Source organism: Dromiciops gliroides, chromosome 4 (genome assembly GCF_019393635.1).
Source record: "Dromiciops gliroides isolate mDroGli1 chromosome 4, mDroGli1.pri, whole genome shotgun sequence".
NCBI lineage: Eukaryota > Metazoa > Chordata > Mammalia > Microbiotheria > Microbiotheriidae > Dromiciops > Dromiciops gliroides.
Genome location: NC_057864.1, coordinates 89,250,026 through 89,268,213, shown reverse-complemented (window position 1 = coordinate 89,268,213; position 18,188 = coordinate 89,250,026).

Genomic DNA, 18,188 nt, shown 5'->3' with positions numbered 1-18,188 from the left:
AAGTGAAGAGCACACTAAGACGGTGAAGAATTGAAAATGAATCTTGTACTTCTGAAGGGAAAATGCAGCAAAGTGACATGAAAAGAATACCAGCTCTGGAGGGTGGGGATCTGGTTTTAAAGCCAACAATTTACATTTAACTCCCTGTGTGACTCTTGAAAATTCCTCTACTTCTCTAGATCTCAGTTTCCTTATCTGTAAAATGTGTAGGATGGACTGTACTTATTATGAGATCCCTTCTATCTCTAATCCTATGATTGCAATCTAGCATATACTCAGGAACTATTCTCTACCAACCAGTAAACACTGACAAACTGCTATTTCTCTTCAGGACTCTAGGAGTAACACTGAGGGCTTAAGCAAGGTATAGTTCATGAATCCCCCTCAGTGTACTTCACCCATAATTGTCCATTGATGTCAATTAATCAGTCAGGCTTAATTAGTTTTGACTAAGTATAGTTGAAACAATTGTTATAAAACATCCTCTCAAAAGTCTGTGAAATACTCTCCTACCAGTACATAAGGGCTACTCTCAGCTCCTGGAAATCCTTTTGGCATCCTCAAGATATCATCCTCAGGTATAGTGAAACATTTCTGCTATGCTTTTCTAATCGTTTTGAGTCTGATTTTTCTATCACATGTCATCTGCCCTTAACTTCTGATAGAAACACTACTACCAGATACTGTCTCAGGTATGAGAAGAAATGCCAAAATCATTAGCATTCCTATATATCACAAACAAAATTGTGCAAGAAGAGATAATTTAAAATAACCCACTTAAAATAACTCCAGACAGCATAAACTACCTGTGAGTACACTACCAAAACAAACCCAGGGACTAAATAAACAAATTATAAAAAACCTTCATATTAATAAAATCATATTTAAATAATTGGAGAGATACTCATTGTTCATGGGTAAGCAGAGCCAATATAATAAAAATGACAATTTTACCCAAACTTATTTATATATTCGAACACCATCTAAATTAAATAATATTTACTGAATTAGAAAAAAATAATAAAATTCATTTGGAAAAACAAAGTCAAGAATATAAAAAGAAATAATGAAAAAGTGTTAAGCAAGGAGGTTTAGCAGTACCACATCTAAAACTGTATTATAAGGGCAGTAATTATCAAAACTATCTGGTACTGACTAAGAAATAGAAAGATAGATCAATGGAATATAGTAGACATACAATTCACCGCAGCAAATAAACATGATAACCTAGCATTTGATAAGTGTAAAGACTTTAGCTATGGCATAAAAAAATTCATTATTTAGCAAAAAATTATTGAGAAAACTGGAAAGCAGTATGGCAGAAATTGGACATGGACCAATATCTCCCACCATTTACTAAGATAAAGTCCAAATGGAATATATGACCTAGATACATAGAGAGATTTTACAAAAAAAAATTAGAACATGGAACATATTATTTATCAAACTTATGGATGGGCAAACAATTTATGAACAAACAAGAGATAGAGAAAAAGTTAAGGTGTAAAATGTATAATTTCAATTACACTAAGTTAAAAAGGTTTTGTAAAAATAGTTTTTGTACAAAGAGCCAAGATCAGAAGGAAAGCAGAAAATTGGGGAGGAAAGCTTATCAGATAAAGGTCTCATATCTAAGCTATACAAAGAACTTTGTCAAATCTGTAAGAATATTAAGTAATTCCCCAACTGATAAATAGTCAAGAGGATATGAATGGACAGATTTCCAATGGAGAAATAAAAACAAGTTAGCCACCTAAAATTGCTCTAAATTATTATTGGTTTAGAGAAATGAAAATTAAAACAACCTTGAGTTATCATGTTACCACTACCAGATTGACTAAAATGATAGAAGGGGAAAGTGACAAATGTTGGAGAGGATGTGGGAAAATTGGGACACTGATTCATTGTCGGTGGAATTGTGAAATGATCCACCCATTTTGGAGAGCAACCTGGGATTATTCCTCAAAGAATTATTAAACTACCTATATACTTCTTTTTTTAGTAGAGCCAATTCGGGTTAAGTGACTTGTCTAGGGTTCACACAGCTAGTAAGTGTTAAGTGTCTGAGGCCAGATTTGAACTCGGGGTACTCCTGACTCCAGGCCAGTGCTCTATCTACTGCGCCACCTAGCTGCCCCTACCTATATCCTCTGACCAGAAATACCATTACTTGGTCTATGTCTAGAGATGGACTGGGGGAAAAGGAAAAGAATCGATATGTTCTAAATGCTTTATAGTAACTCTCTTTGTGGTGGCAAGGAATGACACTGCAGGGATGACCATCAGTAGGAAATGGCTGAACAAGTAATGGTATATGACTGTGATGAAATACTACTACACTATAAGAAATGATGAGCTCAATGTAGTTTAGAAGAAACATGAAAAAGAGCTAAACAAAACAATGAAGAACAAAATGAGCAGAACCAAGAGATCATTGTTTACAATAACAGCAATATTTTTTAAGAATGACTTTGAGTGAATGTTATTTTGTTATTATAAACACCCAAATTAACTAATAAAGGGATATATGAAGAAAAATTCTAGCTGTACCAGAGAAAGAACTGATAAACAGAAGTATGTATAGAATAATTTTATGCACACACACATAAATATACATGCATATGTATATACTTATGTAATGTGTGTGTGTATATATATATTTATGAACAAACAAGAGATAGAGAAAAAGTAAGTGTAAAATGTATAATTTCAATTACACTAAGTTAAAAAGGTTTTGTATACACACACACACACACACACACACACACACAACTATTTGTGACTAATGGTAGCCAGCTGTAGGGCAGGAAGGAAAGTGGAAGGGAAGAAAAAAAAAGTTTAAAGAAAATTTACATGATAAATTTGTTGTGTGTGTGTAAAGAAATAGCAAGTTGTGCATAGCAGATTTACAATTTCATGTACAATCATCTGTTTTATTGTACCATGTTATAGAAATGTTTGGTTTTTTCCATAAATTAAAAGAAAAGAAAGATCATGGAAACTTTAGAGGTAACATTATATAAAAAAAGAGAAAATGTTATCCTGATTTTCATAAGGAAGATAACAGCTTCAAAACCAGTGATTTTGATTCTGTTCCTAGAAAAATTCTAGAATAAATTATTAAAGAGATGGTTGATAACCATTTAGAAGGGAAAGTCAGGATTAAAAATAGCCAGCATGGCTCCATCAAGATGGGTTATACCAGACTAATAGAATTTCCTCTCTTAACAGGTAGATCAGGGAGAAGCTGTCTATATAATTTACCTAGATTTTAGCAAAGCTTTTCATGATTGCTTCATATGATTTTTGTAGAAAATATAGCAAGATTTTGACTAATTGTAATATAATACGGTAGATTTGGAACTGGCTAGATGGGCTCAAAATGTGTTTGTTAATTGTTCAATGTCAACATGTCAAGGGATTACCAGTGTAGTATCAGGCAACTGTGCTTGACCCTTTGCTGTCTAATATTTTTAGCAATGAATTGAATATGGGCATAGATGATATGCTAATCAAATATGTAGATGACACTAAATTGAGGATTATAACTAACAAAATGAAATCGAATAGAAAAAAAAAGTAAAGATATGCACTTGGGTACCAAATTCAACTCTCCAATTCACATACAAGATGAATGAGTGGGGAAAACAATTAAGGATTTACTATTTTGACTAATTGTAAATATAATACGGTAGATTTGGAACTGGCTAGATTTACCAAGAACTGTGCTAAGCACTGGTAACACAAATACAAGAACATAGGTTCCTGTCCTTGAGGAGCTTACATTCTTTGTTTTTGTTTTTATTTTTGTTTTTGTTTTTATTTTGTTTTGTTTTTTATGGACAATTGGGACTTGCCCAGGGTCACACAGCTAGTAAGTGTTAAGTTCTGAGGCTGGATTTGAACTCAGGTCCTCCTGAATCCAGGGCCGGTGGTCTATCCACTGTGCCCACTTAGCTGCCCCGAGGAGCTTACATTCTAATAGGACAGAGAAGAAGAATGATAGTCAGGAAGAGCCAACTTGATCCAGAAAATTACAAGGTTTGTGAATGGGGAGATAGGATAGTAGACTGACAGCCCCAACCCCAAACTAAAGAACAATGGCAGACATGGATCGTGGTTATAGAACCAGAGGGAGATAGGAAGAAATGGCATATATGTCAGGAAGGCTGAGAAGGTAATAGCTAGAATGTAAGGAGTGAAAGCGAGCATGATGACTGGGACTTTCCTGATATAGTGGTCTAGAGAGGAGATAGTCACCAGTCAGAAGAGAGGAGATCCAGAAGAAATGTTTCTTTTAGGTGTCAAAAGCAAATGGTGAAGCTAAGGGGCACATGCTAGAAAAATATTAAAGGTTTTAGTAGACCTAAACAGTCAATATGGAGTCAGCACTGTGGTAGCTCAGCCCCAAAAGCTAATAGTATATTAGACTACATCAAGAGGAAGGGGCAAAAACCAGGAGTAAGAGTAGAAGTTACAGAGGGGAAAATTTAGGTTTGATATCAGAAAAAAACTTACTAACAATTAGAGCTGTTCAAAAGTAGAATGGTCTGACTCAAGAGATGGTGGGCTCCCTTTCCTTAGAAACCTTTAAGTAAAGGCCACCTTTTGGATACTTTGTAGTTGGTTGGACTACATGGACATTAATGATCCCTTCCAACTCTCAAATCTATGAATTTGTGATTCTTATTAGATAATACTCCTCTTCCACCTACCCCTTTATGTGATTATTCTGAAGAAGACATGCCTTTCCTGAACCATATTCTAAACATTAATTTCATCCCATCAAGTGGGAATGATAACTGTGCAAGTAAAATATGCTTCCTTGCATTAGACTCTAGTCTAGTGTACCTAGCTTGATATACTTATTATGTGCAACTGTGTATAGTCATCTGAAGGAATGGGCTTTGTTGATTTTTTTTCTCCTGTCAATTTCTGGCAATATGTACTTCTGTTCTCCCTATATTTTAGCTGCTTTTTATGATGTCATGTTTGGTATATATGATATAATTTTATACATACATAAATATTTATATATAACTACAAACAATTCTCTTCCCCATCCCCCTCTCTTTCTTTTCATTTTAAAAGCCCTTTTGTTTATATTTGTAAAACTAAAGGCAGATAGTCTTACCAAAATCTGATTAGGTAGACTAAATGCCTGGCCAAGAACCCATAATTGCTAATTTTTAAGCTGTGGTCCAAGAATCTAAATTTATCCTCATACACCTTCTTAAGCAGCTGTTCAGTGGCAAGACTGATGAAGAAAATAACATCTGTGCCCCTTAGCTCTTTAGTTTCTTACCCCAAGATTTCTTGATCTTTTACAATAATCCCTAAATTTCTTCTGAATGTATCACTTGTGTCCATGCAAATCACTAAAAGATTATAGTAGTCTTTTGATTTGACCTGTCTTGGGAGGATTTTCTTCTAGGAAAGGTAGCAGTCTGAACTTTGAGTACAGATAACAGTCACTTGGATGGGGAAGAAAAAGAAAATACCATACTCTCTATACAGGACACTACAAGTCTTCCTATAATTCATACTAGTGTGAAGTAAAATCTTTTGTCTTTTGATTTTGCTTATAGCTCCCATGGAAAACTAAATGGATTTTTACTTGGTATTTTATGGAGACACGGAGGCAGCCTCAATGGATAGAGTGCTGGGACTGGAGTCAGGGAGACCACAGTTCAAGTTCAGCCTCAACACTTACGAATTGTGTGACACTACCCCTCCCACCCCCCAATACCCCCCACCCCCCAGGCAAGTTACTTAAATGTTGTCTACTTCAGTTTCATCATCTGTGAAATGGGAATAATAATAGCACCTACCTTCCAGGGTTGTTGTGAATCCCAAATTAGATAATAGCTATAAAAGTGCTTAACAGAATGACTAACATATAGTAGACTCTTAGTAATTGCTTGTTCACTTCCCCTTCCCTGTGATAGAAATATAAGCAATATCCACTTTATCTAGGTGTGATAGGATTTAACATCTACCAGCTTTTCCTCCATTCCCAATATGAAATAGGCTTAGGCTCTTCCTCTTTCCTCCTTTGACAAAAATTAGCTTTCACTAAAGGAGGCTGATTGGCACAGCTTCTTTAACACAGCTTTCAGGTCACCTAAGGGCATAAAAAATGAGATTGTGAAGACCATACATATCGCTAGGCCCTTCATCATAACTTACCCAGATGACCAGAGGAGCATTTTCATATGGAGACCAGAGGGGCAGGGTGGGGCAAGTACAGAGAAATTAAATGCCATTGTATCCCTGTTGCCAATCCTTACAGTGTCAGAGCAGAGTAAAATTTCTTTTGTTAACTGTTCAATGACTTCTAAGCGCCTCATTTCATATCAACATCAAATCCAAACCAAGAGGGTTCTGGAGTTAGAGTTGACTCCAATACTAAGTGGTCAGTGCAAAATACCCTATAATCTAAAATATTTTCTGGGAGAAGAAAAACTAGTTTTTGTCATGCCTGCCTGTGGCAAATTCCTCTAGAGACCAAATATGCTCCATTATATAGAAACGAAGAATAGGCCTTGAACATCAGTAATTTAAATGGGGAGAGGGAGGGGCAGGTGATATAGACAGTTTGCAATCCTCACTCTGTCCTCCAAAACGATAATTCTTTCCTTTGTCTCAATTTTTTATAAACAATTGTTTTTTGTTTTCCCCCCCACTCCCTCATCCTCTTCTATTAGTTTCTTAGTCTGTCCATTTCATCATCAATCTCTCTGATCTGACATCCCATAATTCCCATCTCTATTCCTATCCTAAGAATATGTCTCGGGGGCAGCTAGATGGCACAGTGGTTAAAACACTGGCCCTGGATTCAGGAGGACCTGAGTTCAAATCCGGCCTCAGACACTTGACACTTACTAGCTGTGTGACCCTGGGCAAGTCACTTCACCCCCATTGCCCCGCAAAAAAAAAAAAAAAAAAAAAAAAAAAGAAAGAAAGAAGAATATGTCTCCATTGTTTTCATGTATTAGACCCAGACCACTCTACTTCTACCCTTAACACTGAATAAATACCTCATTCTCTCATGCTCAGTGTGCTACCAAATTTTTCAAGGTGGCAAATAGACATCTGACAGACTAATACTCATTGGTATACAAATGAGATAGGTCTGGTGAAAAAAAGGCTGCCTCCTACTCCTCCCCCAATAGAAACTCCTTCAAATAAATGTGCATGATTGTTAGCTAGGAATAATTTCCCCCTTTTTGTGGTCAAGATTAGAAGATTTGGAGCAGCTAGGTGGCGCAGTGGATAAAGCACCGGCCCTGGATTCAGGAGTACCTGAGTTCAAATCCTGCCTCAGACACTTGACACTTACTAGCTGTGTGACCCTGGGGCAAGTCACTTCACCCTCATTGCCCTACAAAATAACAAAAACAAAACAAACCAAAAAAAAAAAAGATTAGAACAATTCTACTAATAGATATGTCAAGTAGGAGGGTGTGGGCATTCAAGATAGCCCAGTTGGAAAATAAAATTGTAAGCTATCAAAGCCCATACTCTATCTAAAAACTGAATCTGCAAGGGTTCTATTCATATCTTTAACTTAATATTTTGTGGCTTTAGGCAACAGATGCAACCTCTTCAGAAATTACATAAGGAAATAATGAACTCAGATATTTCATTTGCTACTCCCTCTATTGCATCAATTTCTTATTCCACTTTAAAGAGAAGACATCACAGGAGAGAGGAGAACAACAAGTAAATTGAGTCCAGAATTTATGAAAATACTCTCCATCTAAAACACTTATGCTTAAAAGTAATCTATTGAATATGAAAATGTGCTGTCATTTATACATGAAAATGATGCTATGGGCCCATAATCAGATAAGCATATGATCCGAGCTGGTTTTCTAGTTATAGTCATGAATTATGTTGAAACACGATATACAAGGTTGATTTTTTTCCATAGTTGCCCTTGTGAATCAGTAAACAAGCATGCATTAAAGCACTTACTACATTCCAGACATTGAGCTAAGTATAATAAATTCAAAAAGTGACCAACATCACAATTTTCTAGTAAGAATATGAAGGGGTAACATTCATGTAGTCTTTGGTCATAAAAGAGAATTTTCTTCTGTCCACTGTCATTGCTCCACAGATGATATCTGAACCCTAGACCTCACTGTTGCTTTCATAATCAGATATTCTACAGAACATAGACATAACATGGTACAGCAGAAAGAAAACTAGCTCTAGAATCAGACAACCGGGGTCAAATCCCAACACCCTGCTTACCACCTGTGTGAACTTGTGCCAGTCACTTAACCACCCTGCGTCTCAGTTTCCTCATTTGTAAAGTAGGCCTTTAAAGTCTCCTTTACTTCTGGATCTATGATACTGAAGAAAAGGGGTGACAATTAGTTCAGTAAATATATTTATTATATCATACCACTGTACTTCAAGTACTTTACAAAATACTATACCCTGATACTTTAACCACAGAAGAATACATCTTGATTACCCACAAAGTAAGAATAAGGCCTACACACTCCTGAATAAAAAAAAAAAACAAAACTTCTAGTACAGGGGGTACCTCAGCCTTAGCCTTCCACACACCTTTTACTAAAGGACAAACTTTAGGAGTTTCAATGGTCTAGAGATTGTGGGGGGGGAGGGGCCGGTCTTCCTATGTTTCTATTGATGTTCTCTGTCAATCCCCAGAACAGCATAGCTAATGACAACATCAGCACTGGAAGCTAAAAGATTAGATTTAAAAAAAAATGAGATAGAGTAGATTCGAATATCAATGAAGGGCTCAGAGAAAGTTTATACCATACCTAAGTGTGGAACATCTTGAGGGACGCCAGCAAAAGGACTTCTCATATCTGATAGCTGTCCTTTTGCTATGTCTTTTCTTGAAACTTGAGCCCACTTGTCCCTAGACCCTTTATGAACTTGTGGAAGAGTGTTTGGCTAAATTATTTGCTTTTGTAGGGGAAAACATTTGCAGCAGTTGTACTAATTGTACACACTATACTCATGCCCCGTCTAAAAGCTAATTAAGCCAGACTAATTGATGTAAACCTGATACCATCATGAAAAAATACATCAATGGGGGACTTATGAGCTCCAGTATTAGAAAAACTTCCTCCACCACCTCAGGGCTACCCCAAGACTCCTGAGGGAATATTCTAGTTATGCTCTGGGGGCCCAAACTCATAAGTGCTAGTGAGAATTGGAGTAGTAGTTCCAAAGTATGTACTACATAGAGATAATAGATATAGACCCTCAGGCTAATATAGAAAGTGTGTTTTTACTGAAAACAAGTCTTTATCCTGAGAAATGAAAAATGGCCTATGCTTCAATGCTAACAATAGACTCTCAATTTTTAATGTTTTTTTCCTTTCTATTTAAAAATAACCCTAAAATATTGTAATGACTTCATGCTTTCTCTATGCCAAGTTAGGCCCGGAACTAACAGGAAAAAGCCCTGTAACACAGTAATAACACAGTCTGTAATGCCAGTTTTGATAAAACTGTAATAAGTAATACATTTTCAGACAGAAAATTCAGAGATCAACTGGTAGAGCAATGACCATCCAAGTACAGCTCATTTAAGTCTTCAAGGGGTGAATAGGCCAGGACCTAGGCTTGACTTCAATGGGTAAAAAGTACCCATGGAACCATAAATGACAGTGCCACTGTGACTATTTTACAGAGCTTCAGGAAAATTGACATGGCCCTCTTCAACTGCCCATTCGAGGAGACAAAAAATAAAAATCGACTAGGTCAAGTGCCATGTTTACTGTCAGCTAAAGCTCTGAAAGTAATTGCATACAGCTCTACACCAAAAAAGAAACCTTATTGCAGAAGCTATTTTTTTCCTTTACAAGGATTTTAATAAAAGGGTAAACCCTCTATTAGACTCACATTATTCAATCAATCATTCAACAAGAATTCATTTAGTACTTATCGTGTTCCAGGAATTGTGCCAATTGCTGTGGATAAAAAGACAAAGCAAAAAACAGTTCCTACTTTCAAGGAGCTTACATGTTAATGGGTGGTATGACATAAATAACCAAACATATAATATAGACACAAAATAAATGGAAGGTGGGGGCAGCTAGGTGGCAGAGTGGATAAAGTACCAGCCCTGGATTCAGGAGGACCTGAGTTCAAATCTGGCCTCAGACACTTGACACTTACTAGCTATGTGACCCTGGGCAAGTCACTTAACCCTCATTGCCCCACAAAACAAAACAAAAAACAAATAAATGGAAGGTGATCTTAAAAGGGATGGCTCTAGAAACTGGGGAGACCGGGAAAGGCTTCCTGGAACAAATGAATCTTGAGCTGAGATTTTTTAAAAGTCAGGGAGTCTAAAAGTTGAAGGTTGAGAGGGAGAGCATTCCAGGGTAGGCAGGTCCCCAGTGGAAAGGCATGAAGACTGAGGATGGTTTATTTTGTGTAAGCAATAAAAACTAGGTCAGTATACCTAGATATAAAATGTGTGAAAGAAAGTAGAATTCAATTCAATTAAATAAATATTTGGTAAGTTCCTATTTTGTGCCAGGGTCTGTACTAAGTGCTAGGAATGCAAAAAAAAAAAAAAGGAAAAAGACAATCCCTGCCCTCGGGGAGCATATAATCTAATGGGGGGAAGATAACATGCATATATATATATATATATATATATACACACACACACACACACATACACATCATGTATGCATATATGTATATATACAATGCATATATGTGTACTGTGTATAGATGTATAGATGTGTATATATGGAAGATATTGACACATACATATATGTTTATGGATACACATACATGTATGTGTATATGAAAAGCAAGGTATATATAACTTAAATAAGAAATAATTAAGAGAGAGAAAGCACTGAAATGAAGAGGTAATAGGGAAGGTTTCCCATAGGAGGTGGGATTTTAGTAAGGACTTAAAGGAAGCCACAAAGTTTGGTAGTTGGAAGGGAGGAGGAGAGCATTCCAGGGCATGGATGACAGAGAATATGTCTGAAGCTTCAAGATGAAGTGTATTATTTGTGGAATAGGGGAGAAGACAATGTCACTGAATCGAAGAGTACTTGTTAGGAGTAAGGTCTAAGAAGACTGGAAAGTTTCGAGATCACTAAGTTATGCCAAACAGCATTTTGTATTTGCTCCTGAGGTAACAGGAAGCCACTGGAGTTTTGTGAGTAGGGCAATGACAATGAAAAACACTTTAGTAAGCTGAATGGAGAATGGATTTGAACTAGGAGAGAGATGAGGCAGGCAGACCCACCAGCAGGTTACTGCAATATTCAAAGTCTGAGGCGATGAGGGTCTCATTGGAGTAGTTGCAGTGTAAGAGGAGAGAAAGAGGAATATTCAGGAGATGTTGCATAAGTGAAATTGGTAGGCCTTGGCAACAGCTTAGATATGGGAGGTGAGAGATAGTGAATGCAGGATGACTCTTTTGTAAGTCTGATTCACTGGGAGATTGGTGTTACCCTCTTGAGTATTAGGGAAAATAAGAGGGGGGAGTATTTAAAGAGGAAGATAAGGAGGTCTGTTTTAGACATTGTCTACTGGACATTCAGTTCAAATGTCTAAAAGGCAGTTGGAGATGCAAGATTGGGGGGGTTAGGAGAGAGACTAGGACAGGAAAAAGTAGATTTAAGAATCATCAGCATAGATGGTAATTACATTCATCTCAACTGATGAGATAACCAAGTGTGATTTAATAGAGGGAGAAGAGAAGAGGACACTGGTAAGATCCTTGAAGTACACCTATAGTTAGAAACTTTGATCTAAAGGAAGATCCAGCAAAGGAAATAGAGAAGGTGTGTTCAGATAATTAGAAGGAAAATCAGAAGAGAGTAGTATCCCCAAAACTTAAAGAGAAGAGAGTATCAAAGAAGAAATAGTAATCAACAGTGTCAAAGGTTGCAGAGAGATCAAGGAAAATGAGACTAAAAAAATGCCATTGGATCTGGCAACTAAGATAATTGGTAAATTTGGAAAAAGTGAAAGGATAAGGTCAATAGCCAGATTGTAAGAGATTAAGGAGAGAGTGAGAGAAGAGAAATTAGAGGCACCTCTTGTAGATAGCCTTTTTGAGATTAGCTACAAAGGGCAGAAGAGAAAATAGAATGATAGTTTTATGGCATGGAAGGATCAAGTGAGCTTTTTATTTCCAGGAGAGGGACATGTCTCAGGCAATGTTTTAGGCAATAGGGAATGATCCAGTAGAGAGGGAGACATTGAAACAAGTAAAAGAAGAGAGGGTGACAGAAGGGTTAATACATTGGAGGAGAAGGGATGGAATGGGATCACTTGAACAAAAAGAGGGATTAGCCTTGGTAAAAATTAAGGCCACCTCATAATGTGAAACATGTTGAAGGAGGAGAAAGTGACAGAAGGCACTTCAGTAATAGGAAATGGATATAAGAGAGTTCAAAGCAAATATTCTCAATTTTTTCATGAGAGAAAGATAGGGAGTTGATAAGAGAGGTATAGTAGGGTTGCCTAGCAGCAGCAAGGACCCAAATGAGGTTCTGTACATAAATTTGGAGTATATCCTGTCAGAATGGTTGCATAATTTTCTCCACCTTTGTTTATCGCACATATGTAGTCAATAAATTATGGGATCGATCCAAGGCTGAGGCTTGGCTGAGAAAATGGGCAATTTGATAAGGGGCCTATGCATTCAATAGAGAATAGTATTGAATTGGTTCACTAAGGAATCAAGATGGGGAGAAAAGGAAAGAGCGGCTAATGCAGGGGGTCATGGCTTGGGAGAGAATTGAGGAATCAAGAGATAGGATGTCATAGTGAGGATGAAAAATAGGGTTATATAAGGGGAAGGCAGAGGGAGAGGTACAATTCTTTAACTTGGAAGTGGTACATTTGTGGATGATGGCAAGATTTGTGTATGACTGAGTTGGGCTGGAGAAGTAGCTCATGGGTAAAAAAAGAGTAGTTTGAGGAACTAAATGACAAGGGTATTTGAGAGAGAATAAGAATATATGTTGAAGTCCTCTAGTATGAGGGCAGGAGTTGGAGAGGAAAGAAAAATTGTAAGCTAGGTATCAAATTCATTGAGGAAAGAAGGGGAGCTGGGGGTTTGTAGATAACTGCTATCAGGATTTTGATTGGGCAGTAGATACAAACAGCATGAACCTCAAAAGAAGAGAGGTTACTGAGTGAAGGAGGAAGGGGGGGGCACTTGGAAGTGGCAGTGAAGAGCAAGGAAAATTCCAACTCCCCTGCTTTAACCAGTGAACCAAGAAGAATGAGTAAAGGTGCAGTAAAGAATACTGGAAAGAGTGGTCAGGGAGACTGTGTCATCAGGAAAGAGCCAAGTTTCAGAAAGAACTAGTAGAGAATAAATGTAAGATGAAGGGAAGTTTATTGCCTATAAAACAGGCACTCCTGGGGGCACAGTGACAGGGGTGGGTGGAGTTAGGATGAAACTTTGTGAGGTGAAGTTTGAGGAGAATGGGAATGAAGAATTGGGTGGGAGGGGTATAGATGGAATGGGATTTGGATGATGAAAGTCACCATGGGAGCGGATGAGTTCATCAACTATAGCAATATGGTGTGAAAAGAAAAGAGAACTCAGGACAAAGCTTTGGGAGTATTATGTGGATGAAGATCCACCAAGAGGCTGAGGAGTACACAAAGAAGTAGAAGAAGCAAGAAAGAACAGAATCACACACACACACACACAGAGAGAGAGAAAGAGAGAGAGAGAGAGAGAGAGAGAGAGAGAGAGAGAGAGAGAGAGAGAGAGAGAGAGAGAGAGAGAGAGAGATAGGAAGAGGAAGAGAGTATTCAGGAGGGAAAGGTAATTAGCAATGCCAAATGCTGTGGTGAAATGAAGAAGGAAGAGGAGCAAGTAAAGGTTATTAGATTTAGCAACTAGATCATTGGTGACTTTGGGAAGAGCAGTAAATGATGAGGTCAAAAGCGGGATTACAGAGAGTTTAGGAAGAGAGTGAGAGAAGAATTGGACATGTTTGTTCATCACAAAAGCCAGAAGATAGGGAGAGACTGAAGACTGCAAAGAGTAAGGATAATGGTGAAGGCAATCTCCTAGAAAAGATAGGAGGGGATGGGATATAGGGTGCATGAAGAATGGTTGCTCTTAATAAGAAGGACCACCTCATCAATGAGACTGGAGGGAAGGAGGATATAGTGGAAGATGGTGGCAGGGGGATGGGGATCAAGAAGGAAGAAAAGGGAACTTTTAGAGAATGGATCTAATGTTCTCCATGAAGTATGAAGTGAGATTCTCATTGAAGTTGGTTGCAGGTAGGTACTGGAATAGAAGTCTTGAGAGGGAAACAATAAGTTTGAAAGAGCTGATGTGAGTGTGATATTAGGTAGGAGTAAAAGTAATAGCCTTTCTATAGTGAGCAACTAGTTAGACTTGTTAGAATAAAAAAAGTACTTATTAAAATAGTTAGAATAAATTTGTAATGGACCCACTCAGCTCACTTTCATAAATCCCTCAGTTCTGTTTAACACCATGCCAAGGAAGTGAACTAGAGGATTATTCCATAGTCAACAGATTAATATTAATGCATTGTATTTCAGTAGTACAGAAATTTATTCTGTCAAGCTAATGTAGATTAGATACACTATAAAGCACATGATAGCCCTCTCTTATTGGGATCCCATTCTCCTGATTCTGTGACAGGGTTGGTCCAGAGCTGTCATTTCATGGGTGTAGGGAAGTCTCAGTAAGGAAACTTTTTTTTTTACCACAGCAGATCAGAGAATTTCTGAATCTTATAAGCTTATTAGTCTGTGGTCACAAAGTTTAAAGAGACTTTCCCAGTGTCACACAGCTTATCTGTTAGAGGTAATATTTAAACCTAGTTCTTCCCGCCTTTGAGGTTGGCTCTCTATCGACTATATCACTTTGCTCCTTAAGTACCACCTCAAATGATTAAGTTCATATACTAAATCTCTAGAAAAGACCGGTTTTGTGAAAAAAATCTCATTTGTTCTCATTCTCTATTCTCATATTCTCTCTCTCTGTCTCTCTCTCCTCTCTCTCTCTCTTTCCTCTCCTTTCTCTCCCTATCCCTCTTTTAAAAGATCTAATGAGATCTTTTAGTGATCTCATTAGCATCCATGGGATCAATCATAATTTCTTAATGGATGATTCCTAAATGCAAATATTCATGTCTCATCACACTCCTGAGCTCTAGTCCTACATTTCCAGGTGCCTCCTAGACAAACTCAGTATATCAAAAGTGAATGTCATTATCTTCTTCCCTAAATCCACCTTTCCTCCATAATTTCTATGAATGTACCATCATCCTTGTAGTCATAGGGGTTTGCAATGTTGGCATCATCCATGACTCTTCTCTTTCCCTCATCCCCTCTTATAGTCACTCAATAGTTGTCTAGTTGCTTCCACTTCCATAGCATCTACATCTATCTACCATACACATCCATCCCCTTCTCTCCACTCACATGGCCAAAACCATAGTTCAGGTGCCCATCACCTTTCACCTAGACAATTTCAGTAGCCTACTAATTGATCTCTTGCTTTTAAGTTTCTCTCTTCTGCAATCCATCCTCCACACAGCTGCCAAAATATATTTTTCTTTTGGGGGGGGGTGCAGGCTATGGTGGTTAAGTGACTTGCCAAGGGTCACACAGCTAGTAAGTATCAAGTGTCTGAGGCCAGATTTGAACTCAGGTACTGCTGAATGTAGAGCCATGCTTTATTTACTGCACACCTAGCTGCCCTCCCAAAATAATATTTCTAAAGCCTTACGCTGTCACTCCCTCAGAGGCAACTAGTGGTACAATGGATAGAGTGCAGAGCTTGAAGTCAGGAGGACTTGAGTTCAAATCTGGTACTTCCTAACATTCAAGTCACTTAACCTTGTTTACCTCATTTCCTCATCTGCAAAATGGGGATAATCCAGGGGGTGTTGTGAGGATCAAAAGAGATAATATCTATAAAGTACCTAGCACCACACAGGCCTGGCCTTCAAAAGATATTTAAATAAATATTCCTTTCCTTTCCCTGTTCTAAAAATCTTCAAATCTGCCTTATTACTTAAGGATAAAATAGAGTCTCCTCAGCTTGGCATTTATGCCCTCATGAACTGCATCCAGTCTCCGTTTCCTAGTGTTTATTTGTTTTCACATTAGAAGACCCTTTCATACACTGTATTCCAACTTAATTCATGTATTCACACACTATCTTTCATCCCTCTACCTTTACATTGGCTGTATTCTGGGCCTTGATTCACTCCTTTTCCACTTCTTCCTCTTCCTTCAGTGACCATTTTGGGGGCTATCTCCTATGAGAAGTCTTTCCTAATCCCCCTGGCTATCAGTGCCCTATTCCCTCTTCAACTTACCTTGTATTTGCTTATCTGTTTACATTTGGATCCCCCAGTAAAATATAAGCTCCTTAAAGGCTATTTTTAAAAAACCTGTATCCTTAACAGATAGTACATAGTAGGTACTTAGTAATGCTTGTGAAATGAAATATATCCCACCTACACAGTACATTAGGTAAGAGATTCAGGAGTTGTACTCTAGTCTTTTAATATCAAATCTAGTAGTCTTCCATTATACTTCAAAGATACTTTCCCAACATTAGCATACCTGTTGGCACAATCAATCATAGCAGAGTAGTACTGCACATCCCCCAATTCCACAACCCTGCTATTGTTGGCATCGATCATTAAGCAACTCTTGCTTGCAGCAGTTTCCAGTAGCAATTACCTTATCTTGATATACCACAAACAAAACCTTACAGTCTTGCAAAACAACCTGCCCCCATTTAGCCATAAATCAAACCATTTTCTCTCTCCTGATTTTGACTAAGCTGCTGCAGATAGTTAGCATACAGCTCCTTAAATTTACATAATGAAAGCATCTGTTTAAAATCATTCTAGATCTGCTGGATTATCGTCACTATTCATTAGCTTAGGTAGCATAAGAGTTGATAAGCTATAACAGCCAATTTATGTGAATTAAATGTGAATCTACTAACCCAAAGAATATCTTGCTGCAACTCAAATGCACCACATTCTTTTGTGGTTCAATTAATATTATTAATAGTATTGTAATTGTTGTTAATTTTTAAAATACAAGAAATAAAATGAAGAATGAATCAGATTTTGGTGTTATGCTCTGATCTTAGCTGTTAGAAAAAATTCAGCATCTGCTCTGGAATTCTGGTTCCTGGCTTTCTCCAGTTTCTCTTCTCCTCATCTCTCACTCCACTATTTATTGGATCTGCTTCCCAAGGCACTGCTGTCTCTAGATTTCTTTCTTGTTCACATTCCAGTCAAGCACTCCCCTACCACTGTGGACTCTAGCAGCCTCCCCACCTCAGCCAGTGGCAGTCTGTACTCCTGAAGGCATACTCAACCCCAGTGTGTGAAAGAGCTACCATTTCTCACTTTCCTTTCCCTCAGAAACAGGAGGACTAGTTTGCCAATGAGAGTGAGAACCAATTCCCTGGGGTTAAAGAGATGAAATGAGAGATTTCCAGCTAGTCAAAGATCCATTTCTCCTTGGCAACCCTAATGGGCACTACCTCGTTATTAGTTACTGTCAAGGACAAGTTACCTACTCAGTTTCTAATAGTTTAGAAGGAGAGTGAAAAAGGGAGAGAAAAATGATGATAGTGGGTGGTGATGGTGATGATATGGGGTGAAAATAAGGAGGGAAGTATCAGGGAGATATTTTCATTATTATAATTTTCAAACTCCCACTTAAATAGAAAATTAAAGACATGGAAGCAGATTGGTTTAGTGGAAAGCTCTGTACTGGGAATCAGAAAATCTGGGTTTTAGGTCTTATTCTGCAACTTAATAGCTATGTGAACTGGATAACTCACCAGATACCTCTGGGCCTCAGTTTCCTTGAGGTTGGCAGATGTCTTCTGTTACTTTCCAGTCCTGTTATTCTATGACAAGTTTCTTTTGAAGGCAGCTAAAATGGTAAAGTATATGAAGAACTTAGCCTGAAGAACCTTAGTTCAATACAGCCCAGACACTTACTAGCTCATGACTCCAGGAAGTAATAGTTTAAAATGGCTAATATTTATTTGATGCTCACTATGTGCCAGGTATTTTGCTATAAGTTTTACAATTGTCTCATTTGGTTACCACAACAATCCTGAGATGTAGTTGCTAATATTATCCTCATATTACAGATGAGGAAACTGAGGC